Source organism: Hypanus sabinus, chromosome 5 (assembly GCF_030144855.1).
Source record: "Hypanus sabinus isolate sHypSab1 chromosome 5, sHypSab1.hap1, whole genome shotgun sequence".
Lineage (NCBI taxonomy): Eukaryota > Metazoa > Chordata > Chondrichthyes > Myliobatiformes > Dasyatidae > Hypanus > Hypanus sabinus.
In genome coordinates, this window is record NC_082710.1 from 127441127 (window position 1) to 127464614 (window position 23488).

Below are 23488 nucleotides of genomic sequence, written 5' to 3' on the forward strand. Positions count from 1 at the left end.
GGAAATGGACTGACTCTAGGATGATTAACATATTAAAAGTTCTGGACTTGGTTTTAGCTTTGTTGTCACTTTCAACTTGTGATGCCTAGGACAGATAGGCTAGTGTTGTGTTGAAAGAGGGAAGTGTTGACTATAGGTTTTTGCATGCTCTATTCCTGCTGGAGAGAAACAAGCTGGATAACATGCTTCAGAATGACAAAACAAAAAACAGATAATTCAGCATTAACAATGTTGATGTTCATCTTTATTCAACTTGATTGGACATAAGCCAGTCTAAGTGGACAAAAGGCTAAAGGAATGCTTAAGCCAGGAAAAAAGTTGCAGAGAGACAGTGAAAGGAAATAATAATTATTTTACATATTACTGAGTTCATATACAACATGGCTTGAATGTATCTTACATTTTTAAGACTCTAATTAGCCACTATGTTCTGATCACTGACCGTGATGAATCAAGCACTTCCAATTCATCGTTTTCATACTTAATGCTTCTGGTCTTCAATCTATTAACAGCACATATCACAAACTGAAACGTGTACCATCCTCTTAACTAGATTCAGATCCCAGTCATTAACAGAGAGCAGAATTACTATATGACAACTCCACTCAGCAAGTGGACTTTGGATTTCTATGAATTAAATAATGATTTATATACTTAACAGGTGTAAAGGTGGTTCATTGCAGATAAGTCTTCAGTGGTCATTTCAATCCTTTGAACAGATTTGTAAATCACAGTGGCTGAGTTGAACTAATGGTATGCAGTGCAATATTTTACAATTAATTTTCTAATTCTACAAGATGCATGTTCTTAACCTATCAGTGAGAAGGCCCTAATAGCATGATTTCCCCCAAGTGTGACTGAAGTAAACCAACAAACTAAAATTATAATCATGAGTGTTTGAGCATTCTTCTCAGTACTGGCACTGAGGGAATCAAACAGCGGCAGCTCATTTATTTTGATTCTGTTTTATTACAGCTCAAATGCTGTCATGAGTCTTTCTGCATTGTGTGGGACTGGGGGACCCATCTTTCTTCCATCTGTTATCTCGGTGATCTATGAACAGACATCTGGCTCTCAAGCTGAGGTGCCAGAAAACCTGTTTACAGAAATTGAGTGAAGCTGTGCATGACCACATACCCATAGAAATGCTGACATCAGTTGGCAGGTCTGGCACCTTGAAATTTTGTGGAATTAATGAAACCAAACAGCTGTAAATGAGTTCCCAGTGAATACATGGAAATTTTGCAAAATGAATCTATTATTCAATCTACACCTGAATTTAGTGCTCATTTACATTCCATTCTAAGCTTCTGTATAATATATCCTTGTCTCCTGCTACCATTTCTATCCTTGTTTGTTTTCCTGTGAGGAAGATATCTAAATAGGGCTTGGAAGAGGACAAGCATCCATGTGCTTGGTTGATGTCACTAACTGGGTATTAAGTAATTGATCCAATCCAAACATTTGAGTGATCTAAATAATTATTATACTTCCTTTATCTTAACCATTAAATTATTCCCAAATCATAATGCAATTTTAATTAAGGTAATTCTGCCATTAAAATTGTTATCAAAGAACAGACTTGAATGTCAGTTCTTTACTACTGGAGCAAATTTGGACAATAAAAATACCTATGTCAGGATGCTAGGATGCTGTTTGTTGATTACAGCTCAGTGTTCTAAGCCATTTTTCCCACAGTCCTATGAGGCTAGGCACAGCTCAAATACCACTGATGAATTTTCCAATGATACAAACAATTGTTGGTAGAATCTCAGACAGTGACAAGAAGGAGTACAAGAGTGAGCAATACCAGTTAGTTGAGCAACAACCTTGCTCTCAAGGTCATTAAAACCAAGAGCTGGCTGTAGATTTCAGAAGGTTAGAATGAGGGAACACAAGCCAATCCTCCCAGAGGGAACGGAAGTGGAGAGAGTGAGCAAGTTCAAGATACTGGGTGTCAATGTCTCTGAGGACCTAACCTGCTAGCAACATATTGATGTAGCTATAAAGAAGACTGGACAGCGGCTATATTTCATTGGGAGTTTGAGGAGATTTGGTTTGTCACCTAAGATACTCAAAAGCTTCTACAGGTGTACCACAGAGAGCATTCTGCATAGCTGCATCACCATCGAGTATGGATGGGGGGGGGGGGGAGCTACTGCACAGGATCGAAGTAAGCTGAAAAAGTTTTAAAACTAGTCATCTGCATCATGTGCAGAGGCTTCCACAGTATCCGAAGCATCGTCAAGGTGCTGTGCCTCAGGAAGGTAGCATCCATCATTGAGGACCCCCACCATCCTGGACATGCCCTCCTCACATTGTTACTGTCAGGAAGAAGGTACAGAAGCCTGAAGGCACACACAGCAATTCAGGAACACCTTCTTCCCTTCTGTTATCCAATTTCTAAATGGACACTGAACCCATGAACACTACCTTGCTAGTTTTTTTTAAATTTATTTGTTTTTGCACTACTTATTTCAACTTTACTATTTAAAATACATATATTGTACTTATTAACAATAATTCAGTTTTTTTTCCTATATTTCTCATGTATTGCATCTGCAATTTTAACCAATTTTACAACATGTTCTGGTGATATTAAACCTGACTGTGAATCTGATTGATTAGACTTTAGCAGAACACAGTCAAAAGAAGAAATCATGATAAATGAATTTTATACACAATGTATTTATGTTAATAATTGTTTTCAGCTTTGCTCACTCATCTCTAATTTGGCTTTAGTTGATGTAGTTACTGCAAGATCAATAGATGTTGTGAATAATTTCTTTCTACAACATTGAAAGAGAAAGGCCATCTTTGTTAAGTCAAGTAAGTAGATAAAAAATAAAGTGTACTTGTTCAGATATAAAATCAGAATTATGTAGATGCTGGACATCTGAAGCCACAATGGAAAACAATGGAGCTCCTGACAGGGCAGGGAGAATCTATAGAAATTCAAAAGAAATTAACCTTATCAAACAATAATATTTTATCAAAAGATACGATATAACTTTTACTGTTGCTCAGGTAAGCTGTCTTGGTCCTCTGCTCTTCTCCTTATACATACTCCACTTAGGAGAGATCTTTAGAGAGAATAAACTTGATTTCCGCAGTTATACAGTTGACACCTAACTGTACATCTTGATTGAGCCAGGCAATGTCAACACCATTTCTTCTCTGACTTCTGGTATGGCTGCAATAAGCAAATGGATGAGCAATTATTTCCTAAAAAGTAAATGAAGGTAATACTGAAATTTTATTAATTGGTCCCAAAGCCAATACATTTAAACTTCTTTCTGTCATGTAATGATGCTGAACAACAAATACACACCTTTATATCGAATAGACTAGATTACAAACAAGAGAAAATCTGCAGGTGCTGGAAACACAAGCAAAGCACACAAAATGCTGGAAAAACTCAACAGGCCAGGCAGCATCCATGGAAAAGACTAAACAGTGAACGATTTCCGCTGAGACCCTTTATCAGGACAGGAGTAAAAGATGAGAAATCTGTGTAAATTTAGGGGGATGGGAGGAAGAAAGCCAAGGCTGTAGGTGATAGGTGAAAGCGGGATGGGGGAGATGGGTGAACTAAAGAGCTGGAAAGTAAATTGATGACAGAGATAAAGGACTGGAGAAGAAGAATTCTGATAGGGGAAGATGGAAGACCATGGATGAAATGGAAGCGGGAAGAGCACCAGAGGGAGTTGTTATTTGTTTAGAATGCTGCATCTAAACTTCTAGCTAAAACAAGGATAAGCGAGCATATCAGTCCTGGCCTAATTAGTCTGCTTTGTCTTCCTGTATCTATAAGAATTGATTTTCAAGTTCTCTTACCTGCTTTTAAAGCTCTCAGTGGTCTGGATTGTGAGTGTATCGCAGAATCACTTTTGTTTTATAACCCTGATCAAGCTCTCAGGTGTCTTTACACTGGTCTCTTAAATTTATGTAATCTACTTCAAAAGATAATTTGCAGGTTAGCCTCTTTGAACTATGCTCCTAAACTGTAGAACTCAATGTCTAAAACTATAAGGGATGCAGACTGAGCTGACACTTTTAAATGCTAGCTCAAAACCTATTTATTTAACCTTGCTTTTAACTAACATCTTCTTGTCTTTTATTTTTATGCTTGTGCTTTATCTCATTGTAAAGCAATTTGAAATGTGTTCTAGTATTATTGTTATTATTATTATAAATAATATCATTTGTTTGTTCTCAGCTCAAGCTTGTAATACCTGAGGTACAGGCATTGCCAAGCATGCTAATTTTTCAATTGCTAGGAACTTTCAAACTATATTAGTGATGATTTACATAGATATTGCTCTGTCGCCCTAATTTTTTAATGCAATTGTGTAGTGCCTTTGGGATGACACCTGTTGTAGATATTACCATTGGGACAATATATACCCTGTTCATGTTCCATAGCCTTCGAATTTCCACTTTTAATTCTGCATATTTCTAGTGTTTTTCACTTACTGATTTCTGTAGGCCCTATGTGTTTGGAATGGCTATGTCTATTAAGAAAGTTGGTCTTGCTTGATTATCCTATATTACTATATCCGGATGGTTGTTATTTATTGACCTATTCATAATTACTGATCGAATATGATATAATCTGTGGTATTCTGATTCTAAAACCGGATCAATCTTGTATTTATAGTAAGTTGTGATTGCATTTATGAGTTTGTATTTTAAGCAATATTTTGATGCATGATGTTTACCACTTGATTGTGCCTGTGTAAGTAATTAGATTGTGTTAAGTTGCTAAAGGATCCTGTCATGTGTTAGATTATTATTATTATTATTATTATTATTATTATTATTATTATTATTATTATTATTATGATCATCATCATCATCATCATCATCATCATCATAGTTTTGCCAGAGGTGCTAGTTGCAAATTCTTTACTTTTTAAAAATGAATCCAGTGAAAGTAACATATCTCTTGCTCTTGTCTTTGATAACAAAGAAAACATAGCAGTGAAATGAACCATTTGATCAAATCAGGGCAACAGTTCATAACAACTTCATAATACTACACCTGCTTGATGGTCATAGCCTTGAGACAAAACCTGAAGCTCACAGTTTGCTGAAGCTGATACAAATAAGCAGGGGCTCCACTGCAATGGATTGGGTTTGCTTCCTTTTCACTCGGTTATCTGTCAGTTTGTTTAGATGAAAGGAACACCATGGTACCTGAAAGTGGACATGAAGTTCAGGGCATATAAATAACTACTTCTGTTGTGTAAGAGCACCATTAGGTTATGGATCCTGAAAATGGCAAACAGTATCTATACAGAGAGAGCTTCAATAATTTTGCGTCATTGACTGGGTGGCAAATTATTGAAATCAATTCGGGACTGAATATTATCTTGGCCCATTTTCTGTTGTTGTATATTGATTGCTCTTTTTACATAAAAAACTTGAAACTCTAAAGGCAATCTGAATCAAGTTTAATATTATTAACATAAGCCATGAAATTTGTTGTTTTTCAACTGCAATATATTGCAATACATTATAATAAAAAACAATAAATTACATAAAGTACTATATGTATAGCGCACCAAGTGAGAAAAATACAGTGAGGTAGTTTTATGGGTTTACTCTCAATTCAGGAATCTGATGGGAGAGGAGAAGAAGCTGTTCCTGAAACTTCCTGTATCTGCTCCTTGATGGGAGCATTGAGAAGAGGTCATATCCTGGGTGATGGGGTCAATGATGGATGCCATGTTTCTGAGGCCTCACCTTTTGAAGGTGTCCTGGATGCTCTGGAGTCTACTACCCATGACAGAGCTAAATATCTTTACAACTTTCTGCAACTTATTCTGATCCTGTGCAGTGGCCTCTACATACCAAATGGTGATGTAACCAGTTACAATGTGTCTATGGTACATCAACAGAAATCAGTGAGTGTCATTGGTGACATAGCCAAGTCTCCTCAAACACTTAATGAAATATAGCTACTGTTGTGCCTTCTTTGTAATTGCATCAGTATGTTGGACTCAGATTAGATCTTCAGAGACGATGATGCCCGGAACTTGAAACAACTTATCCTCTTCACTGGTTACCCCTCGGTGAGGACTGGTGTGTGTTCCCTTGCTTTCCCCTTCCTAAAGTTCAGAATCAATTCCTTGCTCTTACTGACATTGAGTGAAAGTTTGTTGTTGCAAACACCATTCAACCAGCTGATCTATCTCCCTCCACTATGACTCCTTGTCACCATCTGAAATTCTGTCAATAGTTCTGTCACTGGCAAATTTATAGATAGTCTTTGAGCTGTGCCTAGCCACACAGTTGTGGGTATATAGAGAGAGTAGAGCAGTGAGCTAGGCATGCATCCTTGAGCTGCACCAGTGTTGATTGTCAGTGAGGAGGAGATGGTATGTCCAATCTGCACAGACTGTAGTTTACCGGTGAGGAAGGCAAGGATCCAAATGCAGAGCGATGTACAGATACCCAGGCTTTGGAGCTCATTGAATAGAGCTGAGGGTATGATTGTGTTGAGCACTTAGTTGTAATCAATAGACAGCAGCCTGACATCATATTACTATTGTCTGGGTGCTTCAAGGTCACAGTAATCAGGAAGAACCAATGAGATTGTGTCCACTGTAGACCTACTGTGGCATAATAGACAAATTGCAGTTTCTCCAGGTCCCTACATAGGTAGAAGTTATTTCTTGCCATGACCAACCTCTCAAAGTACCTCAACATATTAGATATAAGTGCACAAAGTGACAGTTGTTGAGACAGCTCACTGTGCTCTTCTTGGGCACTGGATAATTGTCGCCTTTTGATGCAGATGGGAACCCTCAAGTGCAGCAGTGAGGGATTGAAGATGTCCTTGAACACTCCTGCCAATTAGTTGCCACAAATTTTCAGAGCGCTACCAAGAATATCATCAGAGCCTGTTGCCTTGAGGGGGGTTCAGTCTCTTGAAAAATGTTCTGACATCAGCCTCTGAGACAAAGGTCACAATGTCACTGGACATTGCAGGGATCACACAGGTGTAGTTAAATTCTACCTTTCAAAATTCTTAAGTGGTAGGAGGCAGGTGGATGGATGTCTGTCAGGAGAGTTAAAGGGAATAGGCCTAGAGTGCAGCGTACCCCTGTGACTGATCCCCTTAATAACCAGTATACTGCTTTGGATATTGTTGTTCTATGGGGGGTGGTCTATGTTGATCTCCCAGGGGAAAACCACAGTGATAGGTCTCCGGCATTGAGTCTGACTCTGTGGATCAGAAGAGACTGGTGGTGATTAGTGATTCATTATTTAGGGATGCAAATAGGACATCCCGTGGATGTGACATGGACTTCCAGAAGATATCTGTTTCCGAGATGTCAGAGTCAGGGAGCATTGAAATTACTGAAATTCAGAGAAGAAAGATAATCGGCAAATTGTAGTTGATACTTTTTTTCAATTTCATGCCTGAAGTTAAAATTCTAATCGCAAGTATTTCCCATTAGTAAGATCTAAATTTAGGTCTTTCAACATATTCACCATTACAGTGAGTGGAATATAATAATATCTAATCTCCAGGAAATGTTGAGGTACTTGTTCCTTAGAGTGGGCTAAGCAGATAAAAATCAATATGTCCAGAAATTAAATCATGAAGTACTAACTCTTAGTGTGGCATGCAATCAGAATATTTATGAAGGATAATATCTGAATGAAAAATGGACTTTGCAACCAGTCAGAATGCCCTCCACTGTACATCTATAGAAATTCACAAGACTCTTTGGTGATATGACATGTCTCCTCAAACTTCTAATGAAGAAGAGCCATTGGTGTGTCTTATTTGTGATTGCATCAGTGTTTTGGATAGAGGCAGGATAGAGCCTCCAAGATGTTGACACCTGGGAACTTGAAGCTGCTCACCCTTTCTACACTGACCCTCAATAAGGACTGATGGGTGTTCTCCTGACTTTACATTCCTGAATTTAGACTTTTCACAAATGGATTTATAAATAACATCATATAGTTTGAATTAATTGTTCTTATATTTCAGCTCTTTTACTGTTTTACAGCACAATTGAATCCTCAGCTTCCTCAATTGCAGACTTCAATCAGTTCTCCTCTACAATCGCCATCACCACAAGGCTGTACGCTTAGCTCCCTGCTCTACTCGCTTTATACTATCACTGTGCGATTAAGTACAGCTCCAATGCCATGCTTAAGTTTGCTGACAACACCACTGTTGTAGGTCAAATCAAAGGTGGTGAGGAATTAGCATATAGAAACTATATTGAAAATATGGCTGAGTAGTGCCACAATAACAACCTCTCAGTCAATGTCAGCAAGACCAAGAAGATGATTATTAACTTCAGGAGGGAGAAACCAGAGGCCCAGGAGACATTCCTCATTGGGGGATCAGAAGTGGATATGGTCATCAACTTTAAATTCCTTGGCTTTATAATTTAAGAGGATTTGTCCTGGGCCCAGCACATAAGTGCCATTGCAAAGAAAGCACAATAGAACCTCCACTTTCTTAGAAAATTGCACTGATTTAGCATGTCAACTAAAACTTTGGCTAACACCTATAGGTGCACAGTGAAGGGTGCCCTGACTGGTTGCATCACAGCCTGGTATGAAAACACCAATGTCTATGAATGGGAAAGCCCAAAAAAAGTAATGGATACATTTGTGAATAAAGGGTAGACACATGGGGGGTGGGGGGTGTTCAATGTTCTCTCTAAAATGTTTTACAATTGCATGGACCAACTATTGCTTTGAGTAGGAAATTTTTACATGGCCTGAAAACTGCGTGGCACTTTATTTTTTTTTATTGTAATGTGCATACTTTGAATAAATAGAATAAAATTGAACAAAAAACAAGTACGTTTGTGTTCATTTGCTATACAGTACAACAAAGAAAATCTTTTGTTTTGTGAACTTTTTCTCGCTAACTTTATAAAATAATCTATAATCTCTAAACTTTGACCAGATTAATTTTGCATCCAGATGGAAGTTACATCTTAATCCTCATTAGATCAACCAAATATTCCATTTCAAGTCTTTTACTGGATTTACATTTGATTGAATTCATAAGTCTGAATCCACATTCACAGTCAGCATGAGATCCTTGAAATGTTCCAACAATGTCATGGAGAATAGACAGTTCTTCAAATTCTTTGTTTCTAAGCACATACTTCAACATATTAGTGAATATCTAAATGTAACCAGTCTTAAGTTCTTCAGAAACAACAAATTTAAATCACAATATTGCTGCAATATCTTTGAGGCAATGCTTTCATCACAGTCTGTAATAGTAACTGATAATTCTTTTGTCAGTCGAGCAACATTCTCTTTTCCAAATGCGAAAATGGTTGCATTTGCAATAGCAACAGGGACAAAAGCTTGCCATTCTCTTAACCCATCATCAGGAAATGTATTATCCAATTGATTACACACACATTGAATGACTCCAATAATAGGTGCAGTATCGACTTCAGAACTAATAGATGCAAAGAGATCTTTCAATTTGTCACTCCAATTAATGGTATCGCCAAGATACTGAGACTGTATTGTTAATTTTTGCTTTTGCATACTACATTTAATTGCACTCAAACAGCTTTTCTGAAGAAATTTACAAAAAGATGCCCGACCTTCTAAAGCATTATTAAGGACAGTTAATGCTACTTGATTTTGTGGCTTGGTCAAATTCTTCAGGTAGTAGTTGCTGATTGGATGGTTACATTCATTAGCTTGCTCTTTGCAATACAGGATCAAAATGGCAAAATATCCTGATAGCCATTTTACCTCATTTAGTTGTCCAAATAACAAAAATCATGTTTTGTGACTTTGTCTAATTCTTCTTGCTTTCCTATTTTAATCAGTGAGCTTCTGAACAGACATAGTAGTTCCTATATCCAGTATAATTGATATTTTGTCCTATTATGCCTCCTTTGTGATTGCATCAATGTTTTGGGCCCAGGATAGATCCTCCACAATGTTGATGCAGAGACTCTTTTTACCACTAGCTCTTCAAAGGCGATTGGTGTGTGTTCTCCCATCCTCCCCTTCCTGAATTTCATAATCAATCCTTTGGTCATGCTGATGTTGAGTGCAAGTTTGCTGCCGCAGTATCACTCAACCAGCTCCTGTACGCCTCCTCATTAACATCTGAGATTCTGCAAACACCAATGTGCATTAGTGCATTAGTATTTGAGCTGTACTTAGCTACAGAGTTAGTGTAGAGACAGTAGAGCAGTAGGCTAAGCACATGTCCTTGAAGTGCATCCATGTTGATTGTTAGCAAGAAGGTAGTTTCATTTCCAATATGCACAGATTGTGGTCTCCCAATGAGGAAGTCAAGAATCCAGTTGCAGAGGGAGGTACAGAGTGGCCCAAGACAGCTGTTGCCATATTCATCCAGATAATATGTTTTCTATTGTGGATTGATAAAAATTGGTGAGAGTCAAAGTGGATATGCCTGAAGAAAAAGAGTTGCTGAAGAGCTGCCTGGTCCTGACATTGGCATTGTTGGACCAGGACAGGCAAATGGTGATGTTCATTATTAAGAACTTAAAGTTCTCAACCCTCTTGAACTCAGTACTATTGATGTAAACAGGGGTATGCGCATTGGCCCTCTTCTTGAATTCAAAGATAAGCTCTTTTGTTTTGCTGAGATTGAGTGTAAGGTTATTGAGATGACGCCATGCCTCTCAGCTCTCTACACCCTTCCTGTACTCTGACATACATTATTTGAGATACGGTCCACTATGGTGCAAACTTGCAGATGGTTTTAGAGCAGAACTTATTCCTGCGGTTATAGAACCATAGAACCACAGAACTTTGCAGCACAGAAACAGGCCTTTTGGCCCTTCTTGGTTGTGCCAAACCAGTCATGAGTGTATAGGGATCAGAGAAGTCGTAGTTCATGGGGCACCAGTGTTGAGGTTAACTATAGCTGAGGTTTTGCGGCCTATCCTTACTGACTGTGGTCTGTTGGTTTGAAAGTCACAATTGTTAAAAAGGGAGGTGTTAAAACTGTGTGTTTTGGAGTTTGGAGATGTGTCTGCTTTGAATTATAGCATTCAAGGTGGAGCTGTAGTCAATATGGGATGGTACTTAGATGGGACTTAGTTGCAGCCAACAGGATGAGTATCAAAACATTAGAGATGCAGAATCAGAAAGGATAGCAAATACAGTACTCAAGGTGTTGTATCTAAATGACCGCAATATCAGAAATAAGTTGGATGATCTTGTTGCATTATTGCAGGTTGTCAGCTATGATGCTGTGCCCATCACTGAATCATGGCTGAAGGGTGGTTGTTGTTGGGAGCTGAATGTCCAAGGTTACACGTTATTTCAGAGGCAGTGGGGTGGTGTGGCTCTACCGGTAAAGAGTGGAATCAAATCAGTAGAAAGATGTGACATGGGATCGGAAAATGTTGAATCCTTGTGGGTTGAATTAAGAAACTGCAAAGGTAAAGGGACGTTGATGGCAGTTAAATACAGGCCACCCAGCAATGGCTGGGAGGTGGACCACAGACTACAACAGGAAATAGAAAAGACAAGTCTAAAGGACAATGTTATGGTAGTCATAGGAAATTTTTACATGCAAGACAATTGGGCAAATCAGGTTGGTAACGGATCTCAAGAGCGTGAGTTTGTTGAATGCTTAAGAGATGCCTTTTTAAAGTAGTTTGCCATTGAGATGCTAGGGAATCCGCTAAACTGGATTTGGTGTTATGTAATGAACCGGAGGCAATTAGAGAGCTTAAGGTAAAAGAACCCTTAGAAACCAGTAATCACAATATGATTGAGTTCAACTTGAAATTTGATAGGTAGAAAGTAAAGTCTGATGTAACATTATTTCAGTGGAGTAAGGGAAATTACAATGGTATGAGAGAGGAGTTGGCCAAAGAAAATTGGAAGGAGCTGTTGGCAAGGATGTCAGCAAAGCAGCAAAGCTGTGTGTTTCTGGTAAAAATGAGGAAGGTGTAGGGCATATGTATTCCAAAAATGAAGAAATAGTCAAATGGTAAAATAGTACAACCACAGCTGACAAGGGAAGTCAAGACGATCATAAAAGCAAAAGAAAGGGCATACAGCAAAGCAAAAATTAGTGGGAAGATAAAGGATTGGGAAGTTTTGGAAAATGTACAGACAGCAACTAAAAAATCCTTAGAAGAAAAAAGATGAAATATAAAAACAAGCTAGCAATTAATATCAAAGTGAATAGTAGAACTTTATCAAGTATGTTAAAAATAAAAGAGAAATGAGTGTGGACATAGGACTGCTAAAAATGAGGCAGCAGAAAGAATAACAGGGGACAAGGAAATGGGTGATAAACTAAATGCATCAGTCTTCACTCTGAAAAACACTACAGTATGCCTGATGTTGTAGAGTATGAAGGAAGACATGTGGATGCAGTTACTAATTCAAGAGAGAGGAGCTCAAAAAGCTGAAAGACCTAAGGGTACGTATATCACTCAGACCAGATGAATGGCACCCTCGGATTCTGAAAGAGGTAGCATTAGAGATTGTGGTGGCATTAGAAAGGATCTTTCAGAAATTATTGGACTCTGGCATGGTGCCAGAGTACTGGAAAATTGCAAATGTTACTCTACTGTTTAAGAAAGGAGGAAGGCAGCAGAAAGGAAATTATAGACCACTTAGCTCGATCTTAGTGCTTGGGAAAATGTTAGAGTCAATTGTTTAGTATGAGATGATGAAGTGATGAAGTATTTGGAGACACAGGTCAAGATGGTACAAAATCCGCATTGTGTCCTTCAGGAAATATACTGCCTGACAAACCTGTTGGAATTCTTTGAGGAGATTACAAGTAGGATACATAAAGGGGAAGCAGTGAATGTTGTGTACTTGGACTTTCAGAAGGCCTTTGACAAGGTACCGCACATGAGGCGGCTTACCAAGTTAACATCGCATGGTATTACAGGAAAGTTAGTAACATGGTTAGAACATTAGCTGATTGGTGGGAGACAGTGAGTGGGAACAAAAAGATCCTCGTCTGGTTGGCTGCCATTAACTAGTGGTGTTCCACAGGGGTTGGTGTTGGGACCATTTCTTTTTATGCTGTACATCAATGATTTAGATGATGGAATAGATAGCTTTGCTGCCAAGCTTGCAAGTGATACATTGATTGGTGGAAGGGCAGGTAGTGCTGAGAAAACAGGTAGGATGCAGAAGGACTTAGACAGATTAGGAGAATGGGTAAGAAACTGGTAAATGAAATACAATGTCAGAAAATGCATGGTTATGCACTTTGGTAGTAGAAATAAATGTGCGGACCATTTTCTAAATGGGGAGAAAATCCAAAATTCTGAGATGCAAAGGGACTTGGGAGTCCTTGTGCAAAACACTCTAAAGGTTAACTTGCAGGTCGAGTCGGTTGTGAAGAAGGCAATGCCATGTTGGCATTCATTTCAGGAGGTCTAGAATACAAGAGCTGAGGCTTTATAAGGTACTGTTGCGGCTTCACCTTGAGAATTCTGAACAGTTTTGGGCCCCTCATCTTAGAAAGGATGTGCTGGCATTGGAAAGGGTCCAGAGGAGTTTCACGAAGGTGATTTCAGGAATGAAATTGTTATCATATGAGGAATATTTGATGGCTCTGGGTCTGTATTCACTGGAATTCAGAAGGATGAGGGGGGATATCATTGGAACCTTTTGAATGTTGAAAGGACTAGACAAAGTGGATGTGGAAAGGATGTTTCTCATAGTGGGAGAGTCTAAGACATGAGGGCACAGCCTCAGGAAAGAGGGGCATCCTTTCTAAACAGAGATGTGGAGAAATTTCTTTAGCCATAGGGTGGTGAACTTGTAGAATTTGTTGCCACATGCAGCTGTAGAAGCTAGGTTGTTAGATGTATTTAAGGCAGAGATTGATAAATTCTTGATTGGACATGGCATCAAAGGTTATGGAGAGAAGGCCAGGGACTGGGGTTGAGGAAGAGAAAAACAAGCATCAGTCATGATTGAATGGCAGAACAGACTCAATGGGCCAGAAGGTCTAGTTCTGCTCCTATGTCTTATGGTCTTATGGTCTAATAAACAATAGTCTAATGCAGATGTCTTTACTGTTTACATGTTCCAAACTGAAGTGTGGGGTCAGAGAGATGGCATCAGTAATGACCTCTATTTTGGCAGTGGATGAATTGCAATGGGTTGAGTTTGCCTGGGAATCTGGGGTTAATTTATGCCATGACCTACCTGTAAAAGGTAGTCATCATTGTAGGTGTCAGAGCTACTGCGCAATATTCATTAAGGCATGTTACCCTGTTTTCCATTAAAGTGAGGACATGATGTGCTGTAGATAGTAGAGAAATTGCAGGAGATTCAGGTCCTTGTTCAGACATGAACAAATTCAAGCCATAACCAACCTCTTGAAACATTTGGTTACAATAGATATGAGAGGTCCAGTGATGTTTATTGAGGCAGATCACACTACTCTTCTTGATCTCTGGAATGCTTGCTACCATTTGAAGCAAGGTCCTCGTTATTAGACAGTACTTATCCCTTATTAGATGTTTTATTTGTCAAAAAAATATTCAGGTGTTGAATGTTTGATACAAATTCAGAAGTACAGGTCCCCCCCAGGTTACAAACAGCTAACTACTGCACAGCCTGAACAAATAAATGAGTATTTCCCTTCATTTTTAGTCAAAGACTACAGACCATATGTAAGGACTGCAGACTTTGAGTTGATAAAATGAGTACCATTTATAGGTTATCAGATTATGGCAGGGTTCTGGTCTTGAAAAGGAGACAGGTAGGGTGGGTTTGCTGGCTGATGCAGGGCTGCAGGCATCTACTGCTGTCTGGGAACCTGGTTACTGGTTATATTTCTGACTTGTAATCTATCTGAGTTATGAACAGTTTGCAGGACCAAAACCCTGCCATAACCTGGGGAAGACCTGTGAATGGAACTCATTTTACCAACTTTGTCTTCAGCCTTTTCTATATATACAGTGTGTGTGTGTATGCATATACGTTTGTATATATGTATCTTTCTGACTCTGATTACAACTATGTTGGCTAAATTCTACTGAAATTCAGAGTAAAACTCATAGCTTGGTCAGATTAAACAGCTCTCCTGATTTCCTTCTTCACATGAGAATAACCTTCAAGTCAACCTTGTATGAAGTGTTAATGAATCGATTATGACAAAACTCTGCTCGGTGTTGATAGTAATGACACTGACAAATGTGGTTTGGGGTGTGAAGATCACAGTTCATGTTTAATAATTAGAATAGACCAGGATAGATAAGAATACAGCCTTTCCAGTTATGGACAGCACTATCTAACTTTTATCAGTGATAAGCAAAATCATTTAATTATTTTAACTGATTTCAGCAGCAGCTAGTTTTAAAAAGCTATAAACCTCTCTATTAGTCAGTAATTTAATGAGCCATCTATTCTATATTATTCTCTATGACAAAGAAATATTTGGAAGCCACAGCAATTGGGCCAAAAGATAATGATCATCAGCCAATAATTGAATAAAGAAGAGCCAGATTAGTGCAGGGTTTATTCCCGGCAATGTGTTGCAAAGTGGAATGCAGAAAGAGATGGAGAGCCAGCTGCTGGTGTCTCTTACTTCCTGCTGCATACTGGATGAAGTACAAACATCCTAAACTGGGGGGTGGGGGTGAACCGTAATCCACATCTGCCCCCTCAGCTTTATGCCAGTCACATATGTTTTCACCTCATCTTTTAAATCCAGCCACTAACCTTGATTGAAAGAGTACTTTTTAATCAGCAAGAACTTAATAGCTTTGCATTTTGTTTTCCTGCATATAGCCACTGAGATCTTAAATTGATTGAAATTTCCTTTTTAATCCTCTCCACCATTTTTTCATTCTGGCCCTATTCAGGGTTTTTCTAAAACCTATCTCCTTCCCCATGCTTTGAGCAATTATGCTTAAATCTACTTTTATTAATCTCAGTGGTAAGAGGCCAGCATGGGGAATTGAAGAAGGTGGGGGGATGTGGGGGAGGGAAGGATTTTTTTACCAGAAAGAGAAATCAATACTCATGCCATTAAGTTGGAGGCTACCCAGATGGAATATAAGGAGTTGCTCCTCCACGCTGAGGGTGACCTCGTCTTGGCACAAGAGGAGGCCATGGACTGACATTTCAGAATGTGGATGAGAATTGGAATTAAAATGTTCGGATACTGGGAGGCTTGCTTTATGTGGATTGAGTGGAGGTGTTCGACTCTGATAAAAGAATTTGTAATAGTGGATATATTTGTCAATGATGAGGGAATGGTCTTTGCTAAACCATTGCAACACCAGTCTGAAGAAAAGTATATTGTTTAACTGTTAACAAAATAACGCAAAGGTCACCAATGGTCCTCACTATATCCCAGATGCAAAACCTGTTGCTCGTTCTTCTAATTTGTTGACAAACATATGGACCTTTTTGCATGTGGTGCTCCTGAAAAGTATTTCCATCCTTTGTAGCCATCTCAGGGCCCGTATATTTTTTAGCAGTGTCCTGGTTTCATGGAAAATCATCCGTTAGCCCTAAACCCTTGATATCAACTAATACATGAATGAGTCAACTGGCGTGCAGAATTTCAAGACCAATGATGACTTACAACATGGTGACAAAGTAAATGTATAATTAAAACATATATTTTGTATTTTAAGCAGGATTGTGATTGATTGTCATATCTGAGTTATACCAGTTACTTTGTGTATTGTTTAACCACGGTTTGGTGTACAGTTAGGTAGGAATAAATTCATAAATAATACCAAAACTCCATAAGATATAGGAGCAGATTTAAGCCATTTGCTCCATTGGGTCTTCTCCGCCATTTCATCAGGACTGAACTACTTTACCTCTCAGCCCCAATCTCCTGTCTTCTCCCGCATATCCCTTCATGCCTTGACTAATCAAGAATCTATCAACCTCTGCTTTAAATATACCTAATTACTTGGACTCCACAGCCACCCATGGCAATGAATTTCACAGATTCACCAGTCTATGACTGAAGTAATTCAGGTTCAGATTCAGATTCAGTTTATTGTCATTTAGAAACCACAAATGCAATGCAGTTAAAAAATGAGACTGCGTTCCTCCGGAATGATATCACAAAAGCACGTGACAAAACAGACTACACCAGAAAATCCACATAACGTTTGGCAATCTTCAATCCCGAGTCTGGAGAGGCTACTGCGTATTAATATCGCGCTACCATCTTAGCACGTTTCCCAGAAAGGAGCTCCAAATCCACCAGACAAAACAAGAGCAAAAACTAAAGCTATAAGACCTGCACAAAACCACACAGCTACAACATATAATTACAACAGTGCAAATAATAGCATAATTGATATAAAAACAGACCATGGGCACAGTAAAAATAGTCCAAAGATGTTAAAAGACTATAAGTTCAAAAGAAACCACCACACAGTTTCCACAAGTCCTCAGGATCCCGACAGACTTGTCATCCCACGCAGGTGGCAGAAGGGAATATCCCTGCTATAGACTTCCACAGCACTGCCAAACTCAGCCTTGCAGATGCAGCAAACAATGAAAGCTCTGTCAAACCCAGCCTTGTAGACATAGCACACAGTGAAAGCTCTCCGACCGCAGAAGACTCTGAGTCCGTCAAACCTCCGAGCCTCCGACCACCCCCTCTGGCGCAGCTTCTCTGAGCACCATCCTCTGCCGAGCGTATTAAGACGACCCCGCCAACGGCCACCAGCAACACGACCCCGAGGACTGGGGGCCTGTTCTTCTCAGCAGAGACCCGGACCCCACAATAGCAGCAGTGATGAAGAAGGACTTCCTGGAGATTTCCAGATGTTCCTCCGTGCTCCCATGTCCATTTTACATCAGATTAGGATTGACCATGGCACCCTGCTTAACAAATACAAATACAGATACAGATATCGGCTCAGGAGTGGCTGCTGCAAGCTGCTGCGTTGCACCGCCATCTTGATCTCATTTCCATTCAAAAAGGACACCCCTCTGTTCTGAGGCTGTGTCTTCTGGCCTTAGGCTCCATCAGCATTGGAAACATCCTCTCCATATCTACTTTATCAAGGCCCTTCAACCTTTGAATAGGTTTCCGTGAGGTCACCTCTCATTCTCTCATCATTCAGCATTAATTGTGTTAAATAAAAGCAAATTAGCCCTCAGCAAAATTTAAAAATGTTAGTTCACAAAGTGATTAATTTTAAGACAGCAGCTTGTTTTAACCTTCTAAAAAAATTCTTCTTCTCTTCTTATATGGACTTGGAGGATTGAGGATGATTTACTCCTGTAGGTCCTGAGGTAACTGATGAGGCCAGCAATCAGACAGAAGGTGTGGAATAGGGTTTGGTGAGTAATGTGTGAAATGGTATCCTCCTTCTGCCATTGTCGCAAAATTTGATTCAAAGTTGACCTTTCTCTATTTAAGCTTGTTTCCATTTTACATTTGCTTCATGGCCATGCTGCTAAAGAACTTTTTCACCTCAGAGCTAATTGCAGAACAGACTAATGCCCAGCAAAAGCATCTCACTATCAAGATACATTCTTCGGTGTTCCGGGATGAATGTTGCACCTCATTTTCAACAAATGTATGGTAGGAGTGCAGCTAAGCAACAGAACTGAAGGGAACATGCCAATTTTAATACCTTGAGTATCAAAAACCAAGGTCATACATGTTCAGTAGTCAAACAGCATTACATTGACAATTCTTGTATTTGTTTGAAGTAAATTGTCAAATTGGAAGTAATCTCAAGTTCAGGTCCATTTGGGTTTTCTCAGCTGACTTCAGTTTGATGAAATGTATTCTACATATGCATAGTGATTTCCACAAACCCTGAGAAAATCTGTGATAGTTTCAGTCAGTTTTTCTGGCTCTCATTTCGTTATATTTCCGTGACCGACATCTATCACTACTCCCAGTATTCGTAATGAGCTCTGTGCCTGAACCACAAGTACCTCAGGTAATGCAATGGAACTTATGCAGACGTAAGATCCTAGAAACACTATTATAGCAATGTACAGTATTAGCATCAGGGACTAATCAGAGGAGCTACTAGAAAATCTCTATCTAACCATCATGCTCAGGTTATTAACTCCACTTTAGTATTATTGCTACTTTCCCTGTGGTGATGGTAACTGTCAGGTGACACATGTGTTCAGGATATTCAGAGTCAAGACAAGCCAATGCAGCCAGCAGGAGTGAGTGTGTGTGTGAAGGGCAAATTCTAGGTGGGATTTTACAGTCTGTGAATCATGGGTTATGACCAAAGTAAAAAAAATGGGTGAAGTCACTTAGCACTTTGGTGCAAGGGTTTTTATCAAGTGCATCAAAAATCAAATTTAGAAAAATTAACAAAAATAGCAAAAAGAAAACTGTGAATTTTTACAAAAAGTTATCTATCAGAAAACGCAATAATAGCTTCATACTTTGTCTGGTGTGAACTCCTGGCAGACCTGATCACTCTCTCCTAGAGAGGGTGATCCACTCCGTTTTATTAGGCACCAGGACATACCATCATTCCTTATCCACAAAGTTAACTTTAGATTACACAGGAATTAGAATATAATGCACACCAAAAATGTTGTTACAATCATATTACAAAATAAACAAAAGGATCTACTTTAAATCTATCTTAAGTACAGTATACAAACAACATATACACCATTACACAGTCCCATTACTGAAGAAATGGAATGTTCTGCCATGAATAGTTGGAAGGCACCATAAAGCATCAGTCAGTTTATGACCCATTATGAAGATATACTGGGGAAGACACAAGTGTTTACACTCAGTGCAATGACTGCAGAATGACAAGGCAATGTCTGTGTGTGCAAATGCGTTTGTGTAAGGAGTGCTCTCCATCACATGGTCCCATGGATCAAATTTCCTGATTTGTAACATTGTGAATCATAGGCAAATCTATCTTGAGTCTACAATTCCCTTAATGTGGAAATTCTCAGCATTGCCTACTGATCTCAGGCTTGCAGACCAGCTTCAGCTCTTGAAATAAAGGACAAATGTTCAATGTTAAATGATCTGAAATTATTCATCAAAGAGTATAAGATCTTTGATTTCACTCCTAATGTTACATTTATAAAAGGGCTGGAAATAATGCCGATCAGATCATTTATTGTGCAGGTAAGCAGTTGCTCATTTTATTGACAAATAAATAAAAGTATCCAGTTAAAATTAATGACATTACCAGCACTCAACCTTAGGAGCACCTTTCCCTAACAGAGATGATTTATGATTGATTATTGATTTTGGTTTGCTGAAAGTTTAACTGCTGGTCAATCCCATTTGTTTATTCTCTCTCGTTTGTGCAGCACTCCAGCCGTATCCATCACTACGTCCAGCAGCATGTACAATGCCCATAACTCCATAAATCAAAGCAATTACACAGATTCACTCTGAAATCTTGCCTTAGTGCAATTAATTAATAAAATGCCTGAAATGTCAATTTTATTTTAATTGGTCCATTTAGATTCTGTGTGTTATGCTTCAATAACTGCTCAAGTTACTTGGGCTTTAACCATATTGCAATGTAGAGATCAAGTATACTGTATGTACAAGAGAATAATTGGACACTGTAGTACTTTGTGCATTGTTAATTGCCCTGCATTGTTTTAATATTCAATATTTATTTGAAGTCACTCACAAAGCCATATCATTATTCATTGTATTTTATGTTTCCAAACCAGATTCACAAATTGGTTTGTGACTCCTGTCACAAAAAGCATGAGTTCCCAATTCCATACCTTAAACTTCTTTAACAGTCCAAATGTATATTAGTTCACATTATAATCACATGTGGAGGTGTATATGCACGTCACATATAATACTGATAATCAGAATGTTTCAGGCTCTGGTTTAAGGTGCAAAGCTTACTGAAGTTAAATATTGATAAAGCAAAAAAAAACCATCAGTACAATACAGCTGTAGATCATCATGGACCACGATCAAACTACCACTCGATACCACTTATACCAATATGAAGCTAAATAATAGATCACTTCCTCAAAGGGGACTCCAGCTTGGATACTTGCACTTGGAAACTTGGATACATGTAGCTTGGATACTTGCACACCTCAGTGACCTGGAGAGCTATGTTGGGTGGAGTCAGGGCTTTATGCTTTGGCTCTTGTTAGAGTCAACCATGCCAAGCAAGTTAAAGGATGGAAGCTAGACTAAGAGTGGTCCACCAGACCTCCAGGTTTAAAATTGTTATGGAAACAGCAATGAAGGATCCTTCTGCATCCGAGCGTATTAGTATTCCTGAGTCTCCATGCAGGGCTTGTATGATTGAGGGTAGTAAAAACTGAGAGGAAGTTACTGACATGGTGAGGAAAGCCCTGAACACCACCAGAGATGGAGGATCTTCCTTGCTGCCCTAAACACCAGCAACATAACGAGGAGTAAAAAAAAAATGAGATCACTTAAGATATAGCAGCAGACTTAATCTCACTCAGGTGCATGAACTGAAATCTGAGACGACTTGGCTCTACTGCATAGATATGTAGCTTGTTAGAACTAAGGAATTATTATGTACATAATAAGAAAGGCAGTAACAGGTTATACATTTTTGTATGCATATATTATCTATTAATGTATATATCTATGTACTCTAAATTATGCTGAAGTAATAATAATGATATTTATATGCTATACATTCTCTTAGTTACTGCACATTTATGAAGTGTTTTATAAAATTACTTTTCTTAACTACATACTAATCTTAGTTTTACAAGTAGCAAACCAGTAGCAAAACACCTTTAAAGGTTCTCAGAATATGTGAGCATCTAAGCCTATTAAAAGGAACAGAATTGTCAAGAAAAAACTTACTTAGTTTGAAACGCTTGGCTTTCTTTCCACAATCTTCACTCATCGAAAGAGTGTTTTAGTATTTTGGATACAAAGACTAGTGGGTATAAGGGGTTATCTATTGGAATAGGTGATTTATCCTATAATGTCAAGGATAAACATGAAAGATTTGACTTCAGACTTCATTTTAAATGATAGAAGAACAATCATCACCAAATGCATATTTAACCTGGATGATTAAACAATATTGAACTTACAGAACAATAATCATTGTCTTCAATGGTTACTGCAGCATATTACTTCCAAGGTCTTCAGAAAATAATGCAAGCATCTCCATCCATTCTTTAGCCATGCCATATCTCATTAAAATGAATAATTTTAACTTGGTACTGTGTGTCAGTTCACTAATGGACATCCACATGCATCATAAATGAGTGTAATGCCAACCACAGTCGTTATATTGCTTCACATCGGCAATTGACTGGTAATAAATGGAAAGGAAAACTGATACAATTGAATCATATAGGAAGGCCATCACATTAAAAACTAATTTAAAGGTGCTTCAATTAATATGGTAGTTTAGAGAGCAGGATCATTTTACACTAAAAACCCATAAAATGTGATGGCAATGAGAACATTTAATTCAGTCTACAGACGATCTACAATGGATAAGCAGGATCAAGGGACAAAGTATTTAAAGTTAGAACTCCATCAAGAATTAGGAGTATTATTGACTTGTAAAAGACTTGCTAAGTGTCTAAGAATAAGCAGTTTGTCTGTACACCTTAAAGCACACTGAAGCTCAGCCCTGGGAGTTGGGGTTCCTGGAATGGATCTATCATTGAAGGTCATATGCAGGCACTGGTTCCACCATGTTCTATAATGTGTAAATACTTATATATTTATTCACAGAGAGCCTCAAAGTGATACAATAACAGAACTGGCTGGATGACTATAAATGTAAATTACAGTGGCTGATATGATTGCTGTCACTTGAGGCAGCCCGGAAGGCATCAAATACACAGAGTTGAAGGTTGTCAAACCATGTTCACAAAAGGCTTCACTCCTGCTACTTTCCTTAGCTAATTATTGATCTTGGAGAAAATGACATGACTTTGATGGCTTTTATACGCACACTTCAAAGAAAGCAGAGTTCGGTGGGTTGCCTTGAGCCTACCAATTTGCCAAGGTGAGGTTCAGAGTCATGTATCCAGATCTCTCATTCAGGCAGAAGTGCAGTAAATGAACCACTTCACCACCATCTCCTCCAAGAGGACCACAACCCTGTCATTGGATTTGGAGGCTTGTCTGCCTCCACGGCCCAGAAAGCTACACTGGCTGGATCTTGGTAGGGTCACCCAGGTCAAAGGGTAAAAGCCAGGCTAAGAATGGTACACTGTCCTCCAGGTTTGGGGGTTCAGCTCAGGGATAACAACCCTCATTGGTCAAAAAAAGTTGTTAGAGAAACAGCAATGAAGAATCCTTCTTTATCTGTGTGCGATTGAAGGGACAGACAATGCTGGAGGACCTTCATGCTGCCCTAAACACCAGTGGCGTAATGAACAGTAAGTAAGTAAAACTACCACCTCTGCTATAACTAAAGGGTACTTCAATATTTTAACTATATTGCTTCATCAATATAAAAAGATATGCTTGCTTTTATTTCAAGTGCTGAACACATAAATGAGGAAAAATGTAGAGCTTCAGTTGCCT